The sequence below is a fragment of the Hermetia illucens genome, chromosome 1 (assembly GCF_905115235.1).
Source record: "Hermetia illucens chromosome 1, iHerIll2.2.curated.20191125, whole genome shotgun sequence".
NCBI lineage: Eukaryota > Metazoa > Arthropoda > Insecta > Diptera > Stratiomyidae > Hermetia > Hermetia illucens.
In genome coordinates this window covers 83,641,139-83,655,101 of record NC_051849.1, presented here as the reverse complement: position 1 = coordinate 83,655,101, position 13,963 = coordinate 83,641,139, and the positions used below count along the sequence as shown (strand labels likewise).

The window sequence follows — 13,963 nt, the reverse complement described above, 5'->3', positions numbered from 1 at the left end:
CGCACTCTGGACCTCCTAAAAGGCATACTTGTGGGAATCAAATGAACGAGAAATTTGAAAAGAAAAAGAAAAGGCGGAGGCACATCTCCACAATAGTGACAGCCAAAAAGGGAGAAGTTTGGGAGTCTAGCAGTGGACCCTACGTCAACATTGGGCTACTGCCAAGACCGCAACCAACAAAGGCTGCTATTCAAACAGCAGGGACAAGCAAAAGCAGGTTTGGGATCAACATATGAGATATGAGGAAAGGCCTGAAACCAGAAGCAAGGCGGATAGAAAAGCAAAACTTTTCACGAAAGAGGTATACGACCAATCTCTCGAGGAAATGAAACGACAACATTGCATATCATCGGTTAATTTGCGACTCCTCTTGTTAAAAACTAAGAACTTGCGTCATTCTTAAACGTAATTAAAAATATATATGTCTTCGAGAGTTCCTGACTGGAGAACTTGCGGCTGCCAAAATTTCACTGAAAGCAGAGGGGAGAACTTGGGGGCAATCGTGGCATCGGGTTCTCTGGAAACGATATCCGGGTCTCCATGGAGCTGGTCGCTAGGTCTGTGAAATTCTGTGAGAAGAAGGTGCTAGCACCACCCCGCTGTAATGCCAACGTCCATCACAAACTGTGGGCAAGCAGCGACAATAATCGAAGAGGTCAGTACCTTTTGGAATTTATTCTTATTAATAAGTTAGTAAATAATATACAACATAGGGAACCCTTCAATATTCGTGACAAGCATTAGATAAAAGGTGTCAAACATAACTCTAGGGAATACCCTTACGAGCGAGCTGGTTAAAAATTGAAGGGTGTTGGATAAGCCCTGTATGCCCGATTACATAATAATCAAGAGAAAGGATTGACGCTCCTGTAGAATGCGCCTAAGCAATAACATGGCTCATCTACAAAGGGGCGTTTATATCAAAAGCGAGCTGGAATTGGAAACAATGGTGAAAAATTTCAGAAAAATTGTCAGTGAAGTAAAGCGAAACAGCTTCAGAAAATTCTGCCAAGGGATAGAACAATCAATGGAAACAATCAGGTTGTACAAAGCTACAGGCAAAGACAGGACAAGATATTCTGTTTGTCTGAAGAGGGGAGATGGATACCGAAAATGAGAAGGACAAAGTACATCATCTTCTCATTTCCCGGGCTCCTACGTCACGACGGAAGGCAACAACATTCTGCCTGAGATCACAATACCGAACAAAAGGGAAAGAAAAGGTTGAAAGTAGCAAAAGGGGTATGTTCGGAAGCTTGGGTAAAGTGGACAATGGGAACTTTTAAATCAGTCACTGAGGCAGGCATTCTGATGGCGAGTAAAAAGGATCCTTTTCCTTTTAGACCAATTTGCCTAACAGGAGTAAGAAACACTTTGGCCATCTGGATGGGCGGAACTTCAGAGAGCAACAAATAGAAGTACAAATTATACTGTCATAAACACTATTCAGGGTAGTCCACAGGGTGGGGTACTTTGTGGAGTGTGGTAGTGAATCAACTGACTAGCTAGCTATTAACGAGAATACAAGTCCAGGGTTACGCTGGCGACATTGTTTTAATCTGTAGGAGCAAATATGAGGATATCGTATGTGACAGAATCCAGATTGAACTATGAAAAGCCTGGCCTGCGTAGGTATTAATGAGGCAAGGGGGACATGCTCAACTGCATCCCTGGAGGTCTTTCTGACATTAACTCTTCTCCACCTTCACATTCAGATGCTGGTAAGGAGTTTTAGTAAGGCCAAAAATCAAAGAACGAACAACATCAAATGGCACTTGTTGTGGATAAAATCCGGCATAACAGGTTGCAGTCGGCGGGTAACAAAATCCGTATGGATGAGGATGATCCTGACCGAAAAGTCTATAAGGGCAATATATATGGTAGAAATAAAAGACGATATGGAGCGATGGCGCAGGTCAGGACGCCAGACAACTTTTATCCAAGGAAAACGTACTTTTTGGCTAATATAATACAGGCGGAAATGTGCGCAAAGACAGACGTGTTTCCATCAACCTCCAAAGGAACTATAGCAGAACATTGGTATTATGGCCAGCAACCAGGCGGTGATCAAGGAACCCGACCAAGTGAACTCCAACTGGGCAGGAAGGGAACAGATGCTTCTGCATGAACCTGAACCCTTCTGTGGATCTGGAAACGGGTTTAGGGCTACAACATTGAAAAATGAAGAGGAATGGTTGAAGAAACTATAGTGGGCGTTCCTTGTACAAGTCCAGTTACGAGGGATACGACCCAAGTGTTCAATGGACTGGTTAAATTTCACCAAGAAGAGCCTCCGGATTATAGTAGGAACACCCACTGGTTACTGTCGACTAAACTAGCAGTTGGGGAAGGTAGGGATATTTACGGACACTGCTTACGGGTTCTGCGCGAAGTGTGATGAAACTTCCATGAAGGTTCTGGGACAGTGTTTGGCAATTGTGCGAAGTATGTCGAGGCACCTGGGAGAATACCTAATACTAGACGCCAAGTTGAAATAAATAGGCAACATATTAATATTCCTGACGGTTATAGGTTTGCTTGGCATGCTATAGTTAATAGGTACACTATAACTAGTAAAATGAGCCCAATAATTCTTCCAGGATTCAGTGCAACTTCCCTTAAGAGAATAACAGTAGATCGAAAAATCAACTAGTTTGATTGTAAATTGAATTATGTAAAGGTAGATAGCTCAAAAGTGGTTGTCCTCTGTTAGTACAGGAAATCCGAGTACCTTCGCTGTAGCTAATTGCAGCAGAGTGACTCGGGGAGGACAGCTGCACAAGAGCTGTACCTACATAAATAAAAACACATTGGCGTATGTTTCTGAATTGCTCGGTTATTGAACCGTGATCTATTCTATTTTTATGCTTACTTAATCTAAATTTTATTCCCCCTTTTTTTCTAAGTAATTCTATATAAATTGTCTTCCCATAGTGTATTCATATATCGAGGCTTACTATTACAAATTCTATAGATTGTACTCTGGTAAATGTAATCTGATTAGTCAATGTGTGGGCTGTTGTGGGTGGGGGGTGAGAGTTGTGCCAGGTGACTCTTGTTTAGATTTATTCTGTTATTGGTATTACGTAAGTTTCAAAAAAGGACCCTATATAGTTGAAGGTTGTTTCTAAATTTAATATTTGTGCTATGAATGAATTATTGCCTCGTGATATTGCATTATTTAGCTTTGAAGATTTTTGGTTAAGCTCTTGTAATGCATGTTTGAATTTAAATTGCTTGCGAGCTCTATAGCATTTGTTATAAATCATGATTCCAGTATTCTATGTACAATACATGTGAATAGTAACTTGGCGTAAAAACAAATCGAAATCAGAACCAGGATTGATGCAATTCTAGACTTAAGTTGAGCTCAGTCAGGACCGGTATTGTTGACACATCTGTAGTTGCCTAAGTGCATCCTGAGCAAAATTATACTGGATGCCAAACAAGGAAAACAATGGATGACCTGAGAAGATGAAGAGAAAAAGGTGAAGGAAGATCACAAGGGGATGAAAATCGACTTTCATTCCCGGTTACATATATATATCCAACTGCTAAGAAAACCTATACCCAAGAAAGGACATTTAAAACCATTCTACTTAATCCTAGAGTCGAAAGAAGCGGAGGAAGATTTATTGTCGGTAGATATTTGATCGAAAAGTTATTACTTTAGAAGACGAGGCTAAAAACAAATATGTTTATGCAAAAGTAGGTTTACTTCTGAGCTATATATATACCAATTTATTATAAATTTAGAGATTAAGTGTGAAAACAGGTTCCGGTTATTGACTTCTAAGAGAGTTTACTATGCATTTATGCATTTTGACAAAAAAACCTGACTGTTACCACCTAGATCCCTCGATGAATCATTAGTTAAATTTCACTTCTCGGTTCAAAATGCATTTACAGATCTTCAGGGAAACAAGTTTATGTTTAACGTGCCAGATTTATCTTCTATTTGTATTTACCGAAGCGCGACGTGTGACAGACATTGCCAGGCTCATTAAATATTTGTACAACAAAACCTTATTAAATTCCAATGGGTTCGATGAATTGGCTTTGCAACTCCGAATCCATACCTTGTATATGTATGCATGTTTTTATTCCCTCTTTTAGCGGACACCCACAGCGAACAATTTTGTATTAATCATTTACTAAAGAGATAGTAGCCCTTCAACTTATTATCTCATAAAAAGGTAACATAAATATTTAATGGACAAAAGTTGATGTTGATGCCCCGATCCCCTTCAATTTATTCACGTTAAGCACGGTTTTTGAAATCATACGATACTTACAGATCGAGCCCTATCACCTTTATTGAAAGAAGAGGAGTATCATGACCAAGACTATCATCATCATCATCAACGCGCAACAATCGGTATCGGGTCCAGGCCAGCCTTAATGAGGAACTCCATATATCCCGGTTTTGCGCCGAGGTCCACCAATTCGATATCCCTAAAAGCTGTCTGGCGTCCTGGCCTACGACATAGCTCTGTCTCAGCCAAGGTCTGCCTCGTCTTCTTTTTTTACCATAGATATTACCCTTATAAACTTTCCGGGCTGGATCATCCTCATCCATACGGGTTAAGTAACCCATCCACCGTAACCTATTGAGCCGGACTTTATCCACAACCTGACGCGCTGGTATCGCTCATAGATTTATGTAGGGGGTCAAAAATTCTTCAGAGAATTCTTCTCTAGAACGCCGCCAATTCAATTAAATTTTTCTTCCTAAGAACCCAAGTTTCCGAGGAATATATGACGACTGCCAGAATCATAGCCTGGCACAGTAAGAACTTTGACCGCATGGACGTTTCGAGCGAAACAATTTTTGTAAGCTGAAATAGGCTCTTTTGGCAGCCAACAACCGTGCGCGGATTTCATCGTCATAGCTGTTGTCGGTTGTGATTTTCGACCTTAGATAGAAGAGATTATCAAAGGTCTCAAAGTTGTAGTCTCTTATCTTTATTCTTCTCGTTCGACCAGTGCGGTTTGATGTTGTAGGTTTTTGGTGCTGGCTGCCATCGTATATTTTGTCTTGCCTTCATTGATGTTCAGCCCATGATCTCGCGCCGCCTGCTCAATCTAGATGAAGACAGTTTGTACGTCTCGGGTCGTTGTTCCCATAATGTCGATATCGTCAACATAAGCCAGTGATTGGTGGACTTAAAGGGGATTGCACTCCTCGTATTTACCTCAGTATTGCGAATCACTTTTTCTAGGGCCAGGTTAAATGGGACGCATAATTGGGCACAGAGAAAATCTGATCTGTTGCGTATTTACTTGAAGTGAAGCGTGTTTGGTAGGGGCAGTATTTATCCGTCGTCTTCAGTTAGCGGGACCTTCATCTTGTCGATATTCTGGTTGTTCAGCAGTATTCAGCTCTTCCCTCCAATATGCCCATTCTGTCGGAAATCTGATTTGCCTCTTTGTCTCGGCAGGATAAGCATTGAGGTATGTAAGGCTTCATCCTGCCGACCTGTTGGTAAAACTTCTGCGCCTTTTGCGGTTGCTCCCTATACTTTTTGAATTCACAGATCTGTTGGTTCTCCCAGGCTTCCTTTTTCCGTCTGTGAAGTCGCTTCCCCGCTCGACGGAATTCGTGATAAGTTTCCGCGCGTGCCTGCGTCCTTCGAGAATATAACATTATTTGGTATGCGGCATTCTTCCGTTCCGTTGCTAGCTTACATCCATCGTCGAACTTGCCGTTCCGACTCCTTTTGCGGCTGGGACCAATTATGTTTGTGGCCGTGTCGATGATAACGTTCTTCAGGTGATTGTGAAGACCATTTGTTGACGCTTCATTTCCAGGATCTCTGCGGTTATTGCAGCATCCATTCGGCCCTTATAGGAGTTACTGAGGGCTGCGCTGTGGACGGGTCCAGTGATAACTCTCACCTGATTCTCAAGGAGGGGAGGGATCTGAGGTGTGGTGGGAGGATGAGGGGGTGAGGGGATTCTGGGTGGTGCCAACGAGGTAATGACCCGGGTCTATATTGGCTCTTCTATATGCTCTGACATTCATCAAGGCTGACAGGTGGAGGCATTCAATGAGCACATAGTCAATTTGGTTGAAAATGGAGAGACCCAGGTGTTTTTGTGGACCGGTTTCCGCGCAAACCAAGTACTGCCAACAGCCATTTCGTTTGTCACTGGTAACTGAATATTTCGTCGTCCGTTTTCGTTTGAAATTTTATGTAAGCGACGGATAGCTGAGTGGAACACAAGGCTGTCGTACGAAAGGTTGCAATTCAAATCTCACTGGCGGTAGTGGGATTTATATCGTGATTTGACGTCGGATACCAGTCGATTCAGTTGTGAATGAGTACCTGAGTCAAATCAGGGTAATAATCTCGGGCGAGCGCAATGCTGACCACATTGCCTCCTACAGTGTACTGTAGTGTAGCGTTATGGTCTTGAATGAAGTGCTCTAACACACTTGAAGGCCCCGATCCACTATGGATTGTTGCGGCAACGATAATGATTGTATCGGAGTCAACGTATCGCCTGGATACGAGGCTCCGTTCCTACTTGGCTGTTAAAATCCCCAAGTATGATTTGGGACAGGCTTCGAGGATTCGTTCTTCTACCTCGTAGAAGGTATCCTCCTCCGACTCTGCAGTTTCCTCTGCAGGGGCGTGAACGTTAAAGAGGCTTATATTTCTAAATTTGTCTCGCGAGTGCATAGTTCATAGCCGTTGGCTTATGTTTTCAAAGCCGATAACAGCAGGTTTCATATTTTGGCTGACTACCTAACTATCTAACCTACTCCCAGCACATGGTTTACTGGATGGCCACTATAACATATGGTGTAGTAACTCTTCTCCAGGAAGCCGGTCCTTGTTCAACGCATCTCCGGCAACACAGTTACATCAGCTCTATAGTGGGACAGGTTATCTGCTTGCTGCTTGGCAACTCCGTCTTTGTACAGGAAGCGCACGTTTCATGAGAAAATGCACAAATCATTATTCTATTTTCTTTGTCGTGGGTACCAATCCACGTTTCACCCTGGGACCTATAAACTACGCTGATAAGGATATCGCAAAGTTCTTGGAAACCATCTGAAAGCTAGTAAACCAGAGTCTAGTAGGTCATGTAAATGAGAGAATCCCATCAGAAATATCAACAAGGCTAGTCCTCCGGCGTTCATCGAAAAAAGAAAGCACATCTTTTTTTGTGAACGCCTTTAATTACCAAATAAAGAAAAAACGGAAAGTTAAATTTAAGCAAACATGTAGACCATGTCCTAAACAAAGAGAAACGACCAGTTTTTTTCCCAACGTCTGTCGTAAGTAAGATAGTGGTGTTAAAAGTACACACTGTATATTGCCTACTGGTCAATACCAAATCTTGAAGCCCCTGCTTATGGAACACTATCATGATGGCCTAAAGTGAAACAGAGGCAGGTTTTCAAAAAATTTTCCTCGCTTCTAAGATTTACCTAATTCTACATTAAATACCAAAGTCGAGATAATAATAGTTAGGGAGCATTGAAATCATTGGAATGAACGACAAGGTAAAGCACCCGAAATCGGGAAATGGGGACATTAATAGGTCCAGGAGCTGGTCACTGTCTCCTACGGAAGTATCTGCATAAAAAAGGATGAAACTATCTTACCCAAAACTTTGGGCTGAAACGTGTCTGTGGTGTCGAAACATATCACAAACCCTTAACGGATAAAAGAATACATTGACAGCATCAGTTTGGTTTTCACGAAAAGCTTAGGCCTTTGGCAAAGTATGGCATAAAGTATTTCCCACGGATATGCACACAGTGGTAGAATCGCATTTGGCTGAATTCTGAGATAATTTAAAGAAAAGTTGCCAAGGAACTTCCATTTGATATTTGATTAAAGAATTCTCTGTCCCTCCCCTCTCCACATACATAAATCCCCCTAGAAGGAGCAATCAAGTTGTTTGATTTGACACTTCACCCACTCAAAGCGAAACACCGATATTGATGACATTCTAAGACGTCGGTTATTTATAATCCAAAAACCATGCAATATTTCAGATCCACAAGGACAGCACTCAATCAAACTTTTAACAGGTTGGCATTACTTATGCTAAACTTGTGGCTTAATGCTCCAGAAATTCGTACTTAATCTGACTGAAGATAGCATATCTCTAGATAGGGGGCTCACGCTGCTGTTATGGGTACAAAACTACAAGCATGTTTTCTTGGTGTCAATGTTCTGTGGCTTCTATTCAAGTAATATATTTTTCATTGATTTGATGCTCTAAATTTCGCATCATGTCACGCCTCCGTAGTAGTAGGAAAACATGAAGGTGTTCTACTTTGTTTCCTTTGAGATTTGTATAGATGTGACAGCTCGTCAGGAAGAAATTGGGAGCAAAACTGGAAAGGGCTCTTGAAAAGATTTCAATGTTTTTCTCGACCCCTCAACGCAAATGGATGTTAGAATCTTGACACATTTTTCAGCATATCAGAAGTGAGAATGATAGATACAAGAGGTGACGGTAAAGTAAAAGAAATATGAATAATGGGTTACAAATGAGGTTTACATAGGAGTATGCTAGAAATGTCCTTCAGAAATAATGGCAAAAAATGGTTGAATTATAAATTGTTGTAACATAACCAGTGAGCGTTGAAAGCTACGTCTTTCGAATTCAACTTTCTATGAAGTAACTAGCGTAAAGTAAACTGACATACATACTCTCCCAGTTTCATCGTAAGTAATTCATATTTCTTATATGTACTAAAAATACTGCGGTAATTTGTTTCACTACTTTAACAATTTTCTCAAAACTTGCATAATCGAATAGCACAAGATGCAATCAAGAAATCACTACGCTAATAAAAATTGTCTTATCCTTTATCTTTATTTATGGAACTATTATGACGTTTACTGACATCATCCGATGTCGATTTATCGTCAAATAATGTGGAATTTACTGTTGCCAGTTTCTTCGCTGTTCTTGTGAAAGTTACACACCCCTTTTATTAACTGACATCTTCCTCCTCTTTTATTTTGTCTCTTAGTAAATATAACAACCATGTTCGCAAAAAGTTGACAAGCAAGTTGTACAAAAAGGACAATTTATAAATCGTCCCGAGGGGAAAAGCAACGTCTCCAGCAAAGAAAGTAGTATTGCTTCCTTCTTCTGTTTATAAGTGAATTACACAGTTTTATCTTAGCTCAGGTCCGGTTGGTTCGGCCTCAGGTAGCTGTTCTTCGGGAAAGAATTGGGAAATCAACTGGACTCAGGTGAAACGTTATTCTTAGCCTCGCCAGTATTAAAAACGATTTCTTGATCTTCCCTGGAGGCTTGAGGTTACGTATAACTAAAGCATATACAGAGTGTACTCTAACAGTGGAAAATTCGACATAGATGGATGGAATAGTTGCTGTTGTGATGAAGCGCATTTGAAAAGAGCAATTTCTAAGTATTTTGATAATGAATTCCAAGACATTGTAGTTGTATTTATGGTATCAGATGTCAATGAAGCTAAGCAACAGTGGTCGCCCCGTTTTGATGCCGCTAACAGCCAAAACAAAAAGAGCAAAATTCAATAGGTTCAGATCATAAGAGAGCTCGTAGCATTTCCAAAGATCACATTTCCTCCGCCTGCAAATGATTCTCTTACAGACGTAGAAAGAAATCCAGGCCCTCTTAAACCTCAATTCTATGTGCAGTCAATAATTTAATTTAGGATTCAGAAACACAACCAAATATCATACATTGGAGAAAAGTGTCAATTTTTTATGCATTTAGTTCGCATTCGGGTACTCTGGTCGCACGCACCCCTTTCCCAAGGGTCTTCTACGATTTCACTCAATACGGAAGGAAACATACCTGACATCAACATCGCCAATTCCTTTCTAATATCCATAGAACTCAACCATCACTATCAACCAGAGCACTGAGGAAATGGCGCCACACTAGGATGCTCCTCTGGTTACAGAGGTGTCTCCAAATGCTTACCTCCCAGGGCAGAGGTAAGGCAGCGTCTGTTGAATTGTCTCTGCCCTGGACGGAACCGTTAGCCATTTTTGCTATTTTTTGAATACTTGGTGATATGCTCAAAACGAGAAGTCCGTCGGCCGAAAAAAAGAGAGCAAGTTGCTGTTTTCAACATGAAAGGAGTGAGGCTGATTGACCAGAAGTTTATTTTCATTTTCAGGGCTGCCCTCTTACGATATGAAAACCATGTTCGCTTCTTCATCAGACAGCCCATATGCACGCGAAATGCAATCTCTAAAAACCGCGCCACAACCCCTTCTTGCTGTTTCCGAAAAATGACTGGCATGACTGTTTATAATCTAGGTGATTTTGTGCGATTTGGTAACCTCATAATATTGGGGCTGCATACCTTCCATGATACCTGAATGTTCTAACTCCCAGTCCTCTTCAGTCGTGGAAAAGCGCAAATGGACTAGAAGTTTCAGGCTCGCCAGAGATTTCATTCTAAGGGCTTTCCGGTTTCCTATGAAAATGGGGACTCGTCTGTCCCTCGACCAGAATCTAATTGAGTTTTGCAGATCGTCTGAAGCATTCAATGTTCTGCCAATAGCCCAACCAGGATCGCTTCCTGACAGTTTTGATGACCGACTTGCACCTCATCCAGCCGGCAACCAGTATTTGTGCTTATATGTAATCTAGAAGACCTTTTTGGTAAACTGCCTGAATTTGGTCAGATTTTCATTCTTCCAAGGTCGTAATATCTCTTTCTTTGTTTGGCAGGACACGAGAATTTAAAGGCAGTTTTGAATGCATTTGCCAGAACCCTGTCTTTTCACTACAGTTTGTCTATCGTTCCAATGTTACTACTGCAAGCAGCACTGAGTTTGTTCCAGATTACTTGATTAAACTTCCTCTAGTTGATTCTCCTGCTGTCTCTGGAAGGTTAGAGGACCACTATACGAAGATTTATACTGAAAACTGGCTAACTGTGATCTAGTCAGGTACTCTCCAGTTCTTCACCGTAAACGTCCCATTGACGGTTAGTAAAGTGCAAGAAGTTAGGAGGAGGAAAACAATTTTCTAGGGGCACGAAATGTCATTGCCTGTTCGCGAAGTAGGTACGAGGTGGCTAACTAGTCCGGGCTCTTGTGTTTCATGCGTTGGTGTATAGTGCGTCAATGGTACCTAAATATTTTTCTTTTGTGTGTTTATCAAACATCAACGCACTGCATTGCATAAATGGCGTAGCATCAAGGTAAATCCTAGAAATTTTCCACGCCGGAGTGACCGAAGAACGCCGAACAGGTCGGTAAGCAAAGTATCCTTCTTATAATTCACACAATAGAGGCACTCGATATGTTGTGTTCACCGGTCTTGCTTTCAACAAGCCAATACAAATTTCTCTTGCCACTTCAACTGTCGCTGTTCATGTTCAACATCATGAGAAATTAATTAACTAAATTTCACTCTTCATCTTATTCGTTTCCAGCCTCCCTGTAAGTCGCATTTCCAAAATTTTATATGCATTTGAATCCGATACTCGAATCGCTCGTCTAAGCTTCATGCTGTGCTTAAATTTGCTAAGCTCAACTTTCGAAAATATCGAAAGCATAAACTTAACCCTGATATTAATTCAGAATTTCAATACACTGCGTATAGAATCATCATTATTGAATATTTTTAAAGTTGTCGATAGTTTTGATCACAAAATAACGCACTCAAAAAAAGCGAAACTAAGTGACAATTACGGAAGCAGAGCGAAAAAAGGCAAGTAACGTGATCTATGGTGGAAAACCAAAAGGTTGTTTAGATATAAGAAAAAAAAAATTCTGACGAGACTCTGTACCGCATTGACAATAACCTTTTCAAAAACAACCACAGATGCGCACTTAAAATATTGAGAACACTTAGAAATTGGGTTCAAGTCCATGTTATTATAAATCAAAGGCGGAAGCATAATCAGCGGAACACCTGAGCCCTCCCAGTTAATCTGTAGTAATGTCAGTACCAAAAAAAGCTTTGACAACATACTACCTAAAGGGTGCAGATATCTCTGTGGGAAGCAACGCCCACATGCTGATCCAACAAATATGGAAGTAACAGAGGCTATCGGATAACTAGTGTAAAAACATCATTCATCCTATCCACAATCAAGTCGAAAACCGAACTTACGGTGCTTCAGGTATGAAAGGTTTTGTTGAATTTTTTGTCAAGAATATTTAGCTATATACACACACACACATTACTGACATTTTATCACGTGGGTAGTGGAAATTTCACGCGAAAGGAGTACCATTGACCTACTATAACTTTGTTAATAATAGTAGTAGTTCTACCAAATTTTCCAGTATAATGAATTCTATTCAAGTCTAAATTGCTGCAAACGGATCTCTCGGAACTTGAGGTGGGTTCGCAGTAAATTTCCAAAATATAATAATATGCTTTATTAACGTTATTTGAACAGATATTATAACGGGAAGTGTTTTCAGATTTAGATACCATGTACACAGATTACGACGAAATCTATCAATATTCCAAACCTTTCTGCTTCTGCCTCAGCTCCAAAAATGATTCATCTCGCTTTTTTTCATCCTGAAGTTTGGTGCTTAGGTAATGCTTTACTAAGAGCAATCCACTAACAATTTTCTCCTAATTCAAATAAAATTAAATTCTGGAAAACTAAGAACCTAAGGACTTACATTCGGTGATTAAAACGAAGGCATCAACCTTATCATGAATTTTCCGGGAAAAAGCAAGTGGATTACTTCCTTCTCAATCAGCGATTCCTTCTAGGAAAAAGAGGGTAGTATTTTGTAGGTACAAGAAAAACATATCAATGATACTGCGCCTGATATGATAAGTCGCCTAAAATAACAATTTCCCCCAAGTCAGGTTCTGTTCTTGCTCAAATTGTTTAAGGCATTTTCCACGAATTATATAGTTAGTTATGTGAGAGGAGAAATGCTTAGTGTTATGACAGTTTCTCAAATAATTTACATCTTTCGATTAAAACTTCTGTTTGTTTCCTTTGATGAAAACTGTAGAGTTCCTGGAACACTATTTAAAGAAATTATATGTAATTATCCTTCCGGAAAACAGTTTTAATTAATAATTAATATCTTCCTCCGGTGAAAGAATCTCGAGTTTAGCACTTGTAATCAGCTTCATTCTTCAATCGCATAAGCTCTGAATGAAATTTTGCGCTGATATCCCACCCTAAGTATTTCAAGATATTTTTCTGTCATTAATTTTCTTACCTTCAACTGTTTTTGAATTTTCCAAATCTGCACATCCTGAAATAAGAAAAAGTTATGAAAAGATGCTTTTACTATATACACATATGTACATATGCATGTCTAATTCTTTGCATTTAGGCTTATTTATTTATAATTTCTCCTTTATACATTTAATATTTCCATCATATTTATTTGCACAATTTCAAAGTGATACATATATATGGTGGCCAATACCCTCTAAATGGTCAATACCTTCTAAATGAAGTACGGGGCGTATCTACATTATGCAAAGGGTAGAAAAGTAATTCTGCAGGTGGATCAAAATGCCCCGTAGGGGAGCTAAACTCTACCGAAAGATGAGATTGATATAAAACAACGTAAACCAAAGTGATGCGGTCCGGGAAATGCTTACTCTGAGAGTCGAGTAGACGTGGCCGTAATTTATTAGCTGCTTCGGAATTATGGAAGTGGTTCCTGCGTAAGGACTTCGTAATATGTTCATATGGGAAAACAGCTCTTCGTAGAAACCAATGCGCAGTCAAGACCCTATTTTACAAGCGTAACAAGTAGGAAAACCAAGTATGAAAGATCTTTTTAATTTTTTATGTAACATTATTTGGTTGGGTAGTTTCTGAGAACGAGTCCTTCAAATAATTGAACCTTTTCGGCGCCTCGCACAAATATCTGCTTCGAAGTACTAATCGAGATCATTCATTTCATCTTCATTACACCCCTCTCTTAGGTGTATGGGAACCCCACCTTAAACTCAACGTAGAACGACGTTACTCCCTGCATGTAAG

The 13,963-nt window shown here is 40.2% G+C and overlaps 1 protein-coding gene across 4 annotated transcripts in view; it reads right to left on the bottom strand.

Moving 5' to 3' along the window:
* Positions 1–13,963, bottom strand: part of LOC119646703 (zwei Ig domain protein zig-8) — a 631,176-nt gene that overhangs the window by 504,545 nt on the left and 112,668 nt on the right. For all 4 annotated transcript variants that reach the window (XM_038047280.1, XM_038047277.1, XM_038047278.1 and 1 more), the window contains exon 3: positions 13,185–13,220. The gene's annotated coding sequence lies outside the window, so the exon portion shown is untranslated. The remainder of the gene's footprint in view (positions 1–13,184; positions 13,221–13,963) is intronic.